We start from the raw sequence: 15993 nt of genomic DNA on the forward strand, positions 1-15993 counted from the left end.
GAGACAGAGTCGAGTGGAGGTGGACAGCGCTTGCTGGGAGGTGTGGAGGAGAGTGTTGTGAATATTATTGTGGCTGTGGTGCTTAGGGAGCACTTTCAGAGAAGAGAAGAATTAAAAATACTTCTTCATGCTTTTAACCTGTGTCCTGTGCATCTGTCTGTTGGGTTTAAAGGGGCAACAGTGACCACTAGCATCTTACACATGTAATAGAAACATCACCAACATAAATACAGTAGGAAGGGAACATTGACAGTTGCTATATTGTGAACAGTGATTAGGGAGCTAATGTGTTTCTTGTCGTTCTACAATCATTTTTCCTTTTTGCCACGTAAATACTGTACCCCACTGCAGCATTAAACAACTAAAGTCAGCAGGTATATCATAATGGTTCAGTTGTATAGTGCCATATGCATGAGTTTCACTATCCGTGTCAACGTCTGATGACCAATATACATTGTCATCATTATTGTTTGATTCCACTAATGGTTCATATCTACATTTGTTCTAAAATTGACTTTATAGCCTCTCAATTACATGCCATTGTGTTTTGGTTGAAAGCTCTGCCCCACGCATGAATATTAATGAGTTACCTTAAAGTGGCAAAATGCAGAGAAATATTTTATTTTTTGCAGCATGATATTATTGCATCCACTAGATGGAAGCAGAATACTGACCCAAGTGTTATTCAGGCATAACAATGTAAAGCAGATTATTAAATGTCACCCCTAATGTGACTCATGTTTAAGTGTACTTACATCGAAGTTCGAGCCCAGGTCATGCTCCAAGTTAATGCCAAGGAGGTTACAAAAATTAAATGAATAAGAGCACTTAAGGAACCAACTTCCCTAACTGGGTCTGCTACATACATACCCCTGGGGGTTCCCTGGTAATACACTCCAGGAATCAACCATCAATGTGGTATTCTTTGTTGGTTTATTTTGTTTAAATAAACAGGGCCCTTATTCTTCTACATAATAAACAGGAAATTCAATGTCTCAAAGTTTATTCCTACTAAAATATGTTGGAGTATACAAAGTCTAAATTTCTCGTATTTATTTTACAACAAATAAAAAAACAATCATAAATAAAGAATTATTGGACCACTAGGCATGTCAATACAGGGTCTTGTCTGTGTCAGGTGATTTGGATTGCCTGGTTGACCACTATCCAACATAGTCAAGTACTATAACACTCCCTGACTCTGGATACATTACCTTCTTGCCAATTGAGCCTTTCTGCCAACTTGCATCTCTACTTTAAGCTTATTGCTCCCCTTTCAGGTTGTAGCTTTAAACCCAAATTATGGGTTACTTCAGGAAATTCCCTATAGCTATTCCAGGTCTTGCAAGCCAGACTTCAAAATTAAACAGCAGAGTTCCACCAGTCCACCTGTCCCATATGGTCACCAAACTATATATCCAGAAATCTTCCTGGCAAGTAGTGTAGGGATTTGGCCAGTCCCTGTGTCAATCTGGTGCTCAGAAAGTCATTACTTCTAGAAACCTATTTAAAAAAGAACATACTGACTTCTGACAGTTCCAGTTTACCCATATTGGTATTTGGAGTTCTTTAGCTGCCATTGTCTGTTGTTCTTTTAAAGAGAGACTGTTCCCTTTTTCATACCACTGGTATGTTGAAATTGACTTACCAGAAAGGAATGGGACATGACAAGGGACAGGCCAGTCATGGTCATTTTCAAAAGAGCACCTCACACCAATAACTCTGCCAAGTGGCTATGTGGGTAAGCAGCAGCTGCCAAGGAGCATTATGCCTTATTTGTTTAATTAGTGCCACTGAGGTAATTACTGCATTTAGATTGGTGTCATGGGGATTGTCAAAGGCCAGGAGAAAGGATTCTAATAAATAGGTGACAGCAGTGAGTTCCTGTGTATAATAAGAGTTGTTGTGCCTGTCTGGATTTTCTTTATAAAATTCCTGACTGACTACTTTAAATTGAGTGGTAGAAATTAAACCAAAGTTACAAAAAGATGTTAGTTATACCTAATGTCAACCAATGTGGAGATTAATGTGTTAAAACTAACACAAGTTATGTAGTCAGATTACTTTTTAAAGTAATGAATAACATTATTATTTTATTGAATGCTTAAATAAGCATGAATATGAATGAATAAACATGCTTATTTTATTGAAGAAAAAATACCTCCATGGCTCCGTAATGCTGCATTTGCTTGAAGAGACAGAACTTGTTGGTAGCATCTTAAAGCAAACACGGCATGACTCTAAAAACACTGCTTTTAACAGATGGAAGCATTCACATTATTTTGGGTTAAAGTAAGGAGCAGTAAAAGCTGCATAATAAAATGGGCTTAGGCAGAGCTGGCTTTGCAAGTGCAAAGGGCACTTCTCACACAGGTGCTGAAAACGGCAATTGTAAAAAAGCCTCATCGATCTTATAATATTTTGGATATTTTAATTAATATCGAATTTTCCACACGTGTATTTTATTAACACTAGAATCCCTGAGGCCTATGAAAAAATTCCTTCACACCTCTACTTTTTGGGTGCATACACCGTCAGCATGGCACTGCCAGAACTAAACACTAGCATGGCGAATTGCTTACATATAAAAGTGACTATAGCTGCAGGTGGAAGTTCCTATTGCACTTTATGGTGCAAAGATGCATTGTGATGCAGCAGTCTACTAGCCAGAGAAAGCGCTGTGAAGAAGCTGTCTGTTGTTACGGTTCAGCCTTTGTCCAGTTTAATAGCGGTCACGAGACATCGTATCTTTGATTGGTGGTACAACAAATAGTTATGAGCAGGCATCAGCCACAGCTCTGCTTTTGTGAAAAGAATAGAAATAAATGCCATCAACTCAGAGAGGGAGAGGCAAGTGTGTTGTATCATGTGAACGTCACTGAGAGAATAAAACTAAGTAAAAAAAAGAAGTGCTAACTTTTACAAGTAGCCAAAATTTACACCAGGTGTTACAGACTCAAATCAAATGTATGTTTTTATTGTATTATAGTAATAATAATAGCAGCTCACTACTCAAAATGTGAAGTGCCAGACTCGAACCTGGAACCTTTTGTTTATAAAGCAGCAGTTCTTACCTTTACACCGAATATATATCAGCTCTCTTTCGATTGACGTTTGAGCTTGGGTTTTTCACTCATTGACAGCAACATGTAAATTGAATGATTTTTTTTTTTACTTTGGTTATATTCTTGAATAAAAGCACATGTATTTATTTGATATTTGGACTAAAGTCTTCCCATATTATACATTCACATCATTATTAGTATAACATGGAAACATTTTCTGCTTTAGATAAGTGTTCAGCATTTCTTGCCTTGCATTTCCTGTCACCCTACACTTACCCAGATCGCTGTAGACATGGAATACACATGAAATGCATGTGTTCCAAATAACGATGTACCATATTATTTACCCTATACAACTTCAGGCACCTCACACACAGATAAAGAGATTTGAGCTGGGAGAACATTTTACCCGAGTTGAGCTCCATCAGAGTGGGGATGGGATAGCAAGCTGCTTGCTGCTTGTGCTGATCAACACATTTGCAAAAAAAAAGACGCTAATGGAGAGGTACGAAGGAATTTAAGGTGGCCCGGAATTATGATTTTTTTCGTAGCCTTCAGGGATTCTAGTGTTAAAGTGGCAGTTTGATAATCATAAAATATGGTTAGCAGCAATATGCAGAGTTTAAAGGAGGACAGGTGGCCTAACCCCTCAACAGATGCACACTGTTAGTCACAGGATTCCAGACTGAGGGGATCTTCTACTGGTCCAAAAAAAAAGGAACAATCTAATATTTTTTTATGTTGACAAACTACAAATTTAAATTGTTCAGAAGTTATAATATCTCACAGTAACTCAGAATATGCTGACTACACACACTGCATGACTCAAATTGCACACTGCATGTCCAGTAGCAGCGCTAACCACCAAGCAGCTAGGGGTTGCTGGTCAGTGAAAAAATAATTTTGTATGTGAACAATGTTCCTGTTTTTTCTGTGCTTCTTTGAAACAGGAGCATCGTATGGCTGGCTTCTTTTCTGAAAGTGGAAAGAACACAAGTAGGCTTTCCTGGTGCCTTTTTCAAAATTAAACACAGTTCTCCTCAGCAGTGGGTGAAATTCAAGATTCAGCAACAACGTCTTATGAATGATGCATTCCTGATATTAATCTCTTTTCTTTTTTTTCAAATTACTGTGGCAATTTTTACAGAGGAAATGTACTAGACTTTTCATGTCTTAAGCTGCATGGTATATGCTGCGAAAACATGAAAGCGAAAATGTGCAATTGCAATTAAAAAAAACAAAACAAAAGGAGGTGCTTATTTTTATATGGGTGATGACCTTCAAGCCCCATCGCTAAACTGGAAAGTTCAGGCTGAACATATGTATGCACCTAAGGGTACAGAGAACACTAGGCCCACTAGCTCAGCTCCTCAGCCACAAGCAGCCATGCAGCACCTGGCATGCAGACAATTTCACATACTACATGAAGCAGAATTTTTCTAGATAAGTAATTATATTGAGCATATGATAGAACATTGGAAAAAAAATGGTAATGGAGTCAAAGCCGAGGGTTAGTATACATATTATAATAACAAATTAAATTCATGAAGGAAACATATTACTCACTTTACACAACATCTGGTGAGGCTGTGGCCCACTGGCCCTTAATGTAGAAATGCCAAGACCAGAAAAAGTGACTGTAGTATATGGAATTCATGTACCAGGTGCATAATATGCACTATTAACTGTATGAACTTGTAAGAATTTCTCTGTGAATAGCTTGCAACAAACTTGCTTGAATAGAAGTTTGTGTCATGCACTATGCCAGTATCACTGGATCATCATCCATCTGATGCAAGTCCATGCTTAACACCAGAATCCCTGAAGCCTTCAATTGTAATGATAAAGTTGGACTTCACAGAAAACTGGACTAAAAAATTAGCGTGATAGAGCAGTACGCTGTGGTTTACTTACAGTAATTTCCTGAATGTTTCCATATTAACTGTAATAGTATTACATTCAGCAGCAGTAATTTACTGTAAATTTACCAAACCTTTTTTAGTTAAGACATCATGAAAAAAACATGTCTGTCACCTAACAGTTAAATGACTAGCAATTCCACAACCAATTATTTTGGGGTTAGACGTATTGGCCACCATTTTTATTCATTAACACAAATTCAACGTTAAGTAGAAATATTTCCTGTTGCCTGCTGGAAAAGCAAAGGTTACAGGTTTGCCAGTCTTAAAAAAAAACTATAAATCAGCTTTCGTATCCACAAAAAAGCCTTCAGCACACACAGAAAATGAGTTTGCTAACCATCCTTAAATTTTTGTTTCTCACTGTGCAAAGTTGTGGGAGCCATTAAGAGCAATTTCCAATGTTGTGGTTGTGTGTTGTTGTGTCGCTGTCTTGCACCCCAAAAATGAGGCTGAGTCTCAGTACTTCAGCAAAACCAGATTTATTCAACTTGAAACAGAAACAGCATGGTTATTTATTGTAGCAGGATCTACCACTCTCCTATACACAGACACAGCAGTCAGGCAGGGTCGTGGCCAGGTCAGTTGCCAAATTATAATTTGTCCTGCATTTATAATGTTCCTTCCATCACCCATTGGCGATAGGCGTTTATAATTGTATTTGTTTCCGTGGAGCTTTGCTGCTGCGCTGTGAGCCTGCGGTTGCTTCTGCGATGGACAAGCAGCCCTTTTGTGGGGGGGTATTTGTTTGGTGTTCCTTATGCAAACGTACTAACTTTATGCAGATTTAGTTTCCAGTACCATTGTGACTTAACAGCAATAGAATTACTCATAAAATAGTTGTGCACTTTGAAATAATTCATTGATATTAATATTTAAAACATTGCTTAAATGTAATTTTACATGCATTTACCTATTTAAAGTCATTGCATTAACCATTTACTGTATTACACTTTTTAACTGTGAATACACACAGTTAATGTAATGCTTTTTACAGGATCATTTTACAGCCTATTCATTCACATGTATTCCTCAAAATGCACATCAAGGTGAGTTTTGAAGGTCCCAAAAATCCTCCTCGTGTCCACCTCACTGATTGGTCAGTTGTGTCTATGGTTCTCTGCGTGAATAAACAATGTTTAATATTTGTGTAAAATCAAACAGGTTTTCATTGGTACCCCTGTAGCCAGAATTTCACTTTTAACTGTCATCTAATAACACACATAAATGAAACAGTCTGAAAATGTCCGAAATTTGCAACATGGACCTGTCCAAATACAACTTTTCAGTACTTTGCTGTATTATAACAGAAGATGGCTTAGTCTGCTATGACTACATGATACACTTCTCCAAACAGTATTTTAATTTGAAATTAAATTAAACTCCTGTGGAAATACTGGCAGTTTTTTAAAATGTAGGATGAGGGATCTGTGAGACAGCAGCACTAGTCACTGTGTCACCATACTGCCCTCAATATGGATTGGCCAGACACAAGGACTGCACTGCCATCCCTATGAATGACACTACAGATTTCCTAGCCATGACGAAAGATTTGCTGCATTTAATATGGTGTACAATGAAACAGAACATTCTCTCACTTCCTTAATCCACTTTAGGGCCATAGATGAAAAAAAATGGTGCACTAGACTTTTTAAAACAGTTTTGCTTTTTCTTTTCAAAGATACATCAAATGGTTTTTATAAATAAATATAGAACACGACTTACAGTAAGAAAAATAGCAATTTTCAGCATTTCTTTTAAAATATATATTAAAGACACAAAAGAGCTCACAGGTTTTAAGCTAGATACATTGGACGTAATATGTGATAAATATAACCTTACATTATTTTGCTCTGTACTGAAAGCGTGTGGGCATGTTTTTTCCTTTTTTTCTCAGGTACCAGAAGTTTCCAACATATTGTTATTCGAGTAAGTGAAGAGATCCTTGCAGTTGGCTCAAATACTTAGGCTTCAAGTGTTAAATCCTTTAGCTAATGTGTTCTGCGTGGGGAGCTGAAGTAAGCAAAGTTCAGGAACAAACATTCTCCTGACTTAAGTGTCCTGGCATACAGCCAGACAGCTTACATCTAACATTTACTTTAACCATGATTTCATAAACTGCAAAAGACTAATGTTAATGTGTCAGATCCTTTTGAAAAATCCTGTGAACTTTTCAGTAAACCTTAAGAAACAGTGCACGCCCAAGCTTCTAAACAGAACAAAGTCTAATGGGATCCTTTTAAACCACAACAACACATATAAAATGATCAGAGAGGTAAGGTTTTTATTCAGGTACTGTATATTACTTTGGATTTAGGAATGTCAGCTCCATTCTCAAGAGTTTTGGTCAAGTCATGGCAGTTGTGCAGAATGTTACCACTTCTTTTTTCCCCTGAATCATTTTTCATAGTTACTTATGTGACGCTCATTGGAAAATAAAAATGACAATTATTTACATACAGTATGTATTAAATATGACTAAGGCTAAGTCAGACTTTTTTTTGCCTAATGTATATTCTTTAAATTCTAACGTAGGTATCTCCAAACAATAAGCTGACATTTTTGAGTTATACCTTGACCTGGGACTGCTCAGCTATTAGCTAAAGAAACAAGCTATGTGGACGGAATGGTCTCCTCTTGTTTGTCAGATTTCTTTGTTCTTATGTTCTTTCCTTACATTCAGTAAGAGAATTTTTAACCCTACTGGGAGCAAATGCAAGTTACTGGTTTGACCAGTGACCTTTCACACAATATTTTCAATCTAGGATTTTTATTTCCGTCTGGCACACAATAATCATGAATGTTTCTGAATGCTTAAAAATTGATAGTACATTTAATATTTTCATAGGAAGCAGTGTAATGGAGTATATGCGTACAGTTAGAGTAAAAGTAAACCATACAGAGTGCACTCTGCTGAGCCTTTTTCTCTTTAGGGTTACAGGAGGCTACCCTCATCATATTCACAGCCTTTTCAAAGAAAAGCTACACTCAAATATTCCTGAGGGATATAATTTTTGAAATCAATTGTAATTTTTCTGTCTATTAAAGTAAATCACAGGTTTTAGATAATCCTAATTATGTAATAGATAATCCTAATTGACTTCCGACAATTTATAATGATCCTCTAAACAAAGAAATAAATCTTAGTCTTACAATTCATGATAAAATGGTGCTCACTTCTAACTCTTCTTCTTCTCTTTCTAATGCAATAATACAAAGTTTGGTTGGATTAATAGTTCAATCTCCAGAATTAAATAAATCAATTCCTGATCCAATGTCAACACTGCATTCAGATTTTGTTGACGATGATCCTTCAGAGGAATCAACATTTCCAGTGGCAGTGAATTCCACTCCATGGCTGTGATTACCCCGTCTGAATCCTTCCTTCTGAATTTGTAGTCATTTTCTTTCTTTTCTGAGGATTTTGCAGTGTAAAAGTGACATTTCATGGATAGAATTTAATTCTTTTAATAATGCTTTGTCTTTATGAATTTCAATTCCCTTTTCTGTCTAGGAATTAAAGTATACAGTATATCTTCCTCTTTATAACTTGTACTTTCTTAATTATGTTATGTTCTGGGATTGCTAAGTGAATTTCTCACTTAGTCACATTTCTTGGAATTAAAACAACTCTGAATGTCCTTTTTAAATTTTATTTCCATACACACCAAAAACCTAAACTTGACCTAAGTTTAAAATATCAACACAACTAATTTCAAATTACAATTTATTTATTTTGAATTTCCATTTTTATCCCAACCTTAACCACTCTTAAGACCTCTTGCCTAAACATAAAGTTATCAATAATAACATATCTAAACTTTTTTTTTATAACTGAATTTTATTAAAGGTTAAGCAATCCGATGTACAGAGGAAAACAACACTGTAACATTATATATTACACAATCACACAACAATGAGATTATCTCTATTTATCAATGTTACCTAAAACATTAATTAAAGGGAAAGTTAATACATGGAAATTACATAGAACAGTGAACCGTGAACTACAAGAGTAAACTCTTCATTACTATTAACATGTACGGTTACAGTAGCCTGCGGTGGGTTGGCACCCTGCCTGGGATTGGTTCCTGCCTTGTGCCCTGTGTTGGCTGGGATTGGCTCCAGCAGACCCCCGTGACCCTGTGTTCGGATTAAGCGGGATGGAAAATGGATGGATGGTTACAGTAGTGAAGGAGCAGCAAAAGAAAACGTAGCCTCACCTCTTCAAACCCATTGAATACTTGGTAATGTGTGCAATCATAAAGTTTAGTTTACAGTACCTAATTAAAGTAACATCTTTATTTAATATATGGGCCTTTATACCAGTATAAACAAGCCTTTTCATATTTAGGAAGGTATGATTTTTAATTGCAATCATTTTTTCAAAAGAAGCACAGAGGCAATGAAGAAGGCAATGGATGAATTCCAGTGTCGAGCGATAATCTGTCTTGTTGCAAATAAAGTTTGTAAAATAAATGTGTGACAATTTGGTTGATAGTTGTCTATCCCCAATCCAAGTAAAGAAAACTGAGGAGTCCATTTAATATCCAGTTTTAAAGAATATGAGAGAAATTTCTGAACTCCCAGCCAATAATGAGAAATTGATTTACAAGACCATCACATATTTATAAGAGTGCCATTTCTGCCACACTGCCTCCAGCATAAATAGTTTCAGTAGGCTTAGCTAATTTCACAGGAATAAGATGCCATCTATAGATTATCTTCAAGCTAAATTCTATATGTTTAATGCTATGAGTAAATTTGTGTAATGTAGTCAAGGCCAGGAGCCACTGCTCAACAGAAAAAGTATGGTCCATTTTAAAATAGATTTATATTTTGAAAATTGATTTCTGTTATCCAGCAATGAATAAAGTGTTTTAATTGCTTTAGTTTTAGAAGAAGGATCTGCAAACCATCATGCAAAGGAAGTCGAGCTTTCAATCGGTTCAAGACAGTGGGAGTTAATACAGCTGTGTACCTGAAAATATTTATAAAATTCCTTATATGAGCTATTAAAGTGTTCATGGAGATATTGAAAGGAATGAAGGCTGTTGTCAGAAAAAAGGCAGGCCAATGTGTTAAGTCCATTTTGCTTCCCTGTGCATAGATTTACAGTTAGGTCCATAAATATTTGGACAGAGACAACTTTTTTCTAATTTTGGTTCTGTACATTACCACAATGAATTTTAAATGAAACAACTCGGATGCAGTTGAAGTGCTGACTTTCAGCTTTAATTCAGTGGGGTGAACAAAACGATTGCATAAAAATGTGAGGCAACTAAAGCATTTTTTAACACAATCCCTTCATTTCAGGGGCTCAAAAGTAATTGGACAATTGACTCAAAGGCTATTTCATGGGCAGGTGTGGGCAAGTCCGTCGTTATGTCATTATCAATTAAGCAGATTAAAGGCCTGAGTTGATTTGAGGTGTGGTGCTTGCATGTGGAAGATGTTGCTGTGAACAGACAACATGCGGTCAAAGGAGCTCTCCATGCAGGTGAAGGAAGCCATCCTTAAGCTGCGAAAACAGAAAAAACCCATCTGAGAAATTGCTACAATATTACGAGTGGCAAAGTCTACAGTTTGGTACATCCTGAGAAAGAAAGCAAGCACTGGTGAACTCAGCAACGCAAAAAGACCTGGATGTCCACGGAAGACAACAGTGGTGGATGATCGCAGAATCATTTCCATGGTGAAGAGAAACCCCTTCACAACAGCCAACCAAGTGAACAACACTCTCCAAGGGGTAGGCGTATCGATATCCAAGTCTACCATAAAGAGAAAACTGCATGAAAGTAAATACAGAGGGTGCATTGCAAGGTGCAAGCCACTCATAAGCCTCAAGAATAGAAAGGCTAGATTGGACTTTGCTAAAGAACATCTAAAAAGCCAGCACAGTTCTGGAAAAACATTCTTTGGACAGATGAAACCAAGATCAACCTCTACCAGAATGATGGCAAGAAAAAAGTATGGACAAGGCGTGGAACAGCTCATTATCCAAAGCATACCACATCATCTGTAAAACACGGTGGAGGCAGTGTGATGGCTTGGGCGTGCATGGCTGCCAGTGACACTGGGACACTAGTGTTTATTGATGATGTGACACAGGACAGAAGCAGCCGAATGAATTCTGAGGTGTTCAGAGACATACTGTCTGCTCAAATCCAGCTAAATGCAGTCAAATTGATTGGACGGCATTTCATGATACAGATTGACAATGACCCAAAACATACAGCCAAAGGCACCCAGGGGTTTATTAAAGCAAAGAAGTGGAAAATTCTTGAATGGCCAAGTCAGTCACCTGATCTTAACCCAATTGAGCATGCATTTCACTTGTTGAAGACTAAACTTCAGACAGAAAGGCCCACAAACAAACAGCAACTGATAGCCGCTGCAGTAAAGGCCTGGCAGAGCATTAAAAAGGAGGAAACCCAGCATCTGGTGATGTCCATGAGTTCAAGACTTCAGGCTGTCATTGCCAGCAAAGGGTTTTCAACCAAGTATTAGAAATGAACATTTTATTTCCAGTTATTTAATTTGTCCAATTACTTTTGAGCCCCTGAAATGAAGGGATTGTGTTAAAAAATGCTTTAGTTGCCTCACATTTTTATGCAATCGTTTTGTTCACCCCACTGAATTAAAGCTGAAAGTCTGCACTTCAACTGCGTCTGAGTTGTTTCATTTAAAATTCATTGTGGTAATGTACAGAACCAAAATTAGAAAAAAGTTGTCTCTGTCCAAATATTTATGGACCTAACTGTAAATCTGGGATTAAATGCTGAAATATAGTTAAAGGAAGCATTTTGAGAGAAAGAGAAAATTCTTTATTTTTATGTTCATAATATTTCCAAACAGACATTGCCGTAGAAACTGAAGTTAATAAAAAGGAAGGTAAATTACATCCAAGTTGAATAAGCCCAAGCAAATCTACCAAATCCAGATATGCACTTATGTACTGCTCTATTTGAACCCAGTGTTTAGAATTGTCAAGAGACCACCATTGTCTCAGTTGATTTAGTACTACTGCTCTATGGCAGTCATACAGGTCTGGGATTGCCATACCTCCCATGGGGCTGAGTCTTGACAGAGTAAATCTATTTATTCTGGGCTTACCACATTTCCAAATAGATTTAAATATATATTTTTGCGAGGTTTGTATAACTTTGCTAGGAGGCAGAAAAGGAATGTTGTGAAAATAAAATAAGATCCTTGGAAGAACAATCATTTTTGTTGTTAAAATTTTATCTACCCATGATAATGACAATGGTTTAAGGCACTTAAAATCTTTATTAATGTTATTTAATAAATTTAGAAAGTTAATATTTATTAGTTCCTGTGAAGAATTTGTTAATGATATCCCCAAATATGATATTGAAGAATTTTCCCAATTGTATTTACATTTGGCTTTCATTGTTGAAAGTGAAGGGGCAGATATATAAATACTAAGGGCCTGACATTTTGTGTCATTAATTTTATAATAGGAACAAGCTGTAAACATATCTAAACTTAAATTACAGACTATTACAGATCATTTTAAGTTTTCATTTATCCTAAAAACTAGTAACATTACAGATGCTTGTAATCCTTGTGATATTAGTCCACAGTCTAAAACTGAACTGCATTTTTAAATGTATGCATTATTTATAACTAATTCAGTTTTCAACATAAATCAAGATCAACAAGAAAGCTTACATTTGGTTACAATAGAAATTAGTACTTTTTGAAAAAAATTAAATTCCAGTCACTCTTATATTTTTATACATTTTCAGTTACATTTAATTGTATTTATGATGTTTAGTGTTTGGACTGTGGTCTGATTTACATGGGTGAAACAAAAAATTCTTTACGTGCAAGATTTATGCAATATCTTCGCCATACTGTGAAACAGGATAAAAAAAACTCTTTATATACATTTTTCGTCAGATAAGTATAAACCAATAATATTTGAAGTCCAATTGGAAACATTCTGGAATAACAAAGATTACAACAAGAACAATTATTGCGCTACCAGTGAGGGCACAGAAGATTTGGGAGGCAGATCGGGATTTAAGGAGACCGACCATAGTTTGAACAAGCAAAGGGTCAAAACTGGGGTACTAAAGGAACTCGAGCAAAAGTAAAACATTAAACAAAAAAAGGGGTTTAAACTTGTAGCAAAAGGTCACATGCAAAAACATTAGAAAAAGGCTTAGAAATAATCAAAATTTGATAAAAAAAAATCAGCATTTCTCTCCACAAACTCTGATGAGGAAGTGATTTAATTGACAACCTTTGAACTCATTCCGGGAGGTTGCAGACTCCAAAGCTCTGCCCCTAATTATTGCCACAGCACCCTAACAATGATTATACAAAATGACATCTGGCCTATTTCAAACTAAAAACTGGAATTCAAAATGAAATTCCAAATAAATACCAATAAAACAAATAAATACCAAAAAAAAAGCCAAAACAAAATAGAGTCTTTAACCATTTAAAAAGACCCCAAAACAGATGCAAAATTATTGAAATAATCATTCAGAATAATAATGTGTGAGGATGTAGGTCAGGTCTATAAACAGCATACTGAATAGTACCAATCACAAAACATTGTCACACTATTGCAATATTATTTGAAAACAAACATCATCAGATCGGGTGTGAATTTATACTGGCACTGTTAGTTAGAGTCAGATCAGAAGGGGGGGGGGGTGGGGGAGGGGAGGGAAGCGAGGGAGAGTGTGAACGTGACTGAGAAAATAAAACTGAAAAAAAGCTAACTTTTAGAAATGCCATACATTTACAGCTGAACTCAGAACTTCCTGCTCGTTCTGAGGCGGTGGGGAGGATGGTATAGCAGGCTGCTTGCTGCTTGGGCTTATCAACAAATTTAGAAGACAAAGGATGCTAACGGAGAGGTGCAAAGGGATTTAAGGTGGGCTGGATTTACAAGTTTTTTTGTAGGCTCTGGTAATTCTAGTGTTAAAGGTTGGCAGCAATATGTACAGACCACACTTTATTTGGTGAAAAGACTTCTGGACAACAGAAAAGCACAATCAAAAACTTTTAAATATAATATTACAGGTCAATGATGTTGGTTGTTCCAGTGGACTCTGATACTGAGCTTCATCCACAATTAAAATGGATGTTTCTGTGTTTTGATATTGTATGGACTGTTATATCTAGTGCATTCACCTTGTAGATTAATGATTCAAGAGTGTTGCTTTGTTTACATGCTATACTTTTTTCCTGTCCTCTCCATTTAGGAGTCAAGCTTTTGTTTTCATATCAAACCAATAGCAGCTTTTCATATGACTGTATAAAAAGCTACAGTATACTGCCATATATCTTCTATTTTGTGCATTTTACTGCCTTTGGTGAATTTCTAAAAGTACTAAATCTCAGAAATAGACAGTTATTTGTATAATTATTGCACACATTTTTGCATAAATAGATTAGAGTTTTAGGAAAGTTAACCTCCTATTACTGCTGAAAGTCAGCTCCCATCTGCCTTATCACACTAAGCCTGAGGCAAAAAATGAAAAATGCAGTCATGTTGAGCCAGACACTTCCATTTTTGCCTAGATTTATAACCACACAGGATCCTGTTCTTTTGGAAGCTGTTGGCACAATACCTGTTAATATACCAAAAGGCAGGCAGAAAGAAACAGTTAATAGCAAAAAAAGTTCAGCAATAGATTCCTTCCTTTCTTTTTCTTTTCTAAATCAACATGTCAGTGACCCTGAAGAAGATGCTGAAAATTACAAAGGAGGACTGCTTTCACGTGATCCTTTTTTCATCTCGGTCTTCTTTTAGACACTTGCATGTCATATTACCAGCCAAAAATATATTTATATTGCTGAGAGGGAGGTTGCCTATAAATTAAAACTTTCAATGAAAGAACACCTAGAAGACCACTGTTTGTCTTGATTGATTTCAGCAATGGTTATATATACAGTTTCTTTATGTACACCAGAAGAAAAATCCATTTAACAGACTGCGTTACGGATAAAATTCTAAAATAGATTTAATGGCTAAATGTACTTAACAGAGTTTGCTGGAGATACCCAGTGGAATTTGGCTTCCCCTTGCGGTTGTGCAAAATTCTGGAGGGCTATGGGTCGGCTTTGTGCTTTGGGTGATGTCAAGTGATATAGAAGAAAGAAGGGGAGTGTTAGTTTAGTTGTCCGCATACATACAAATTTCTGAAAAAAATTTACTTTAGAAGATTAAGTATAGCATAGTACAGTACAGTAGAATTGAACAAGCAACACTTGCATGCACACACGCGCAAACGTGTATACGAAGTAAATTCACCTAATTATCCAGAGCCTTACCTCCCCTGGAGTGATAGATGGCAGCCCCCCTGGGTTACAGCAGTGCCTTGGACTCCCACAGGGCTCAATAGGAGTTGGAGTTTGGTGCAGTCCTAGACGATTTAGTGGGAGCTGCCAGGGGGTGCTGCAGGTACTGCTGAGCCCTTTGTTGCAGCACTTCTGCCACTCCCGGAAGAAGGTCACCGGACACCTGGAGTGCTTCCGGGTGCCCTATAAAAGAAGTCAGCTGCCACTACTCCAGGAGCCATAGTCGGGAGGTGGAAGACGAAGCTGGTTGGACAGAGAGGAAGAGAAAGAACAGAAAAGAGAGAAAAGAAAGTGCTGTGCTGTTTATTAGTGCTTAGGACTGTGCTGTAGAGGTGGGAAATGGGGGAAGGCATTTTCTACAAGGAAAAAGAAAAACAAAGTAAAACATGTGTGCTGAACTTGTGTCCTGCATCTGTCTGTGTCGGGTTTGGGTGGCAGGAGCGCCCTCTGTAGGCCACAGGTGCCATTTCATGGGGCATTATAGACCATCTGTGAGAAAAGGGACTTTGTTATGACATAGTCACAAGCCTTATCACTTGCAACTTCAAAAGTGGTAATTAACTGTATTATGGTAACTTTTATATAAAGTAAGCCCCCGACTCCTCAGTTACTATAGCTCTGAATCACATTAAACTGACTTGTTAAATCTGTAGAAAGTGGATTGA

The sequence above is a fragment of the Erpetoichthys calabaricus genome, chromosome 10, assembly GCF_900747795.2.
Source record: "Erpetoichthys calabaricus chromosome 10, fErpCal1.3, whole genome shotgun sequence".
NCBI lineage: Eukaryota > Metazoa > Chordata > Cladistia > Polypteriformes > Polypteridae > Erpetoichthys > Erpetoichthys calabaricus.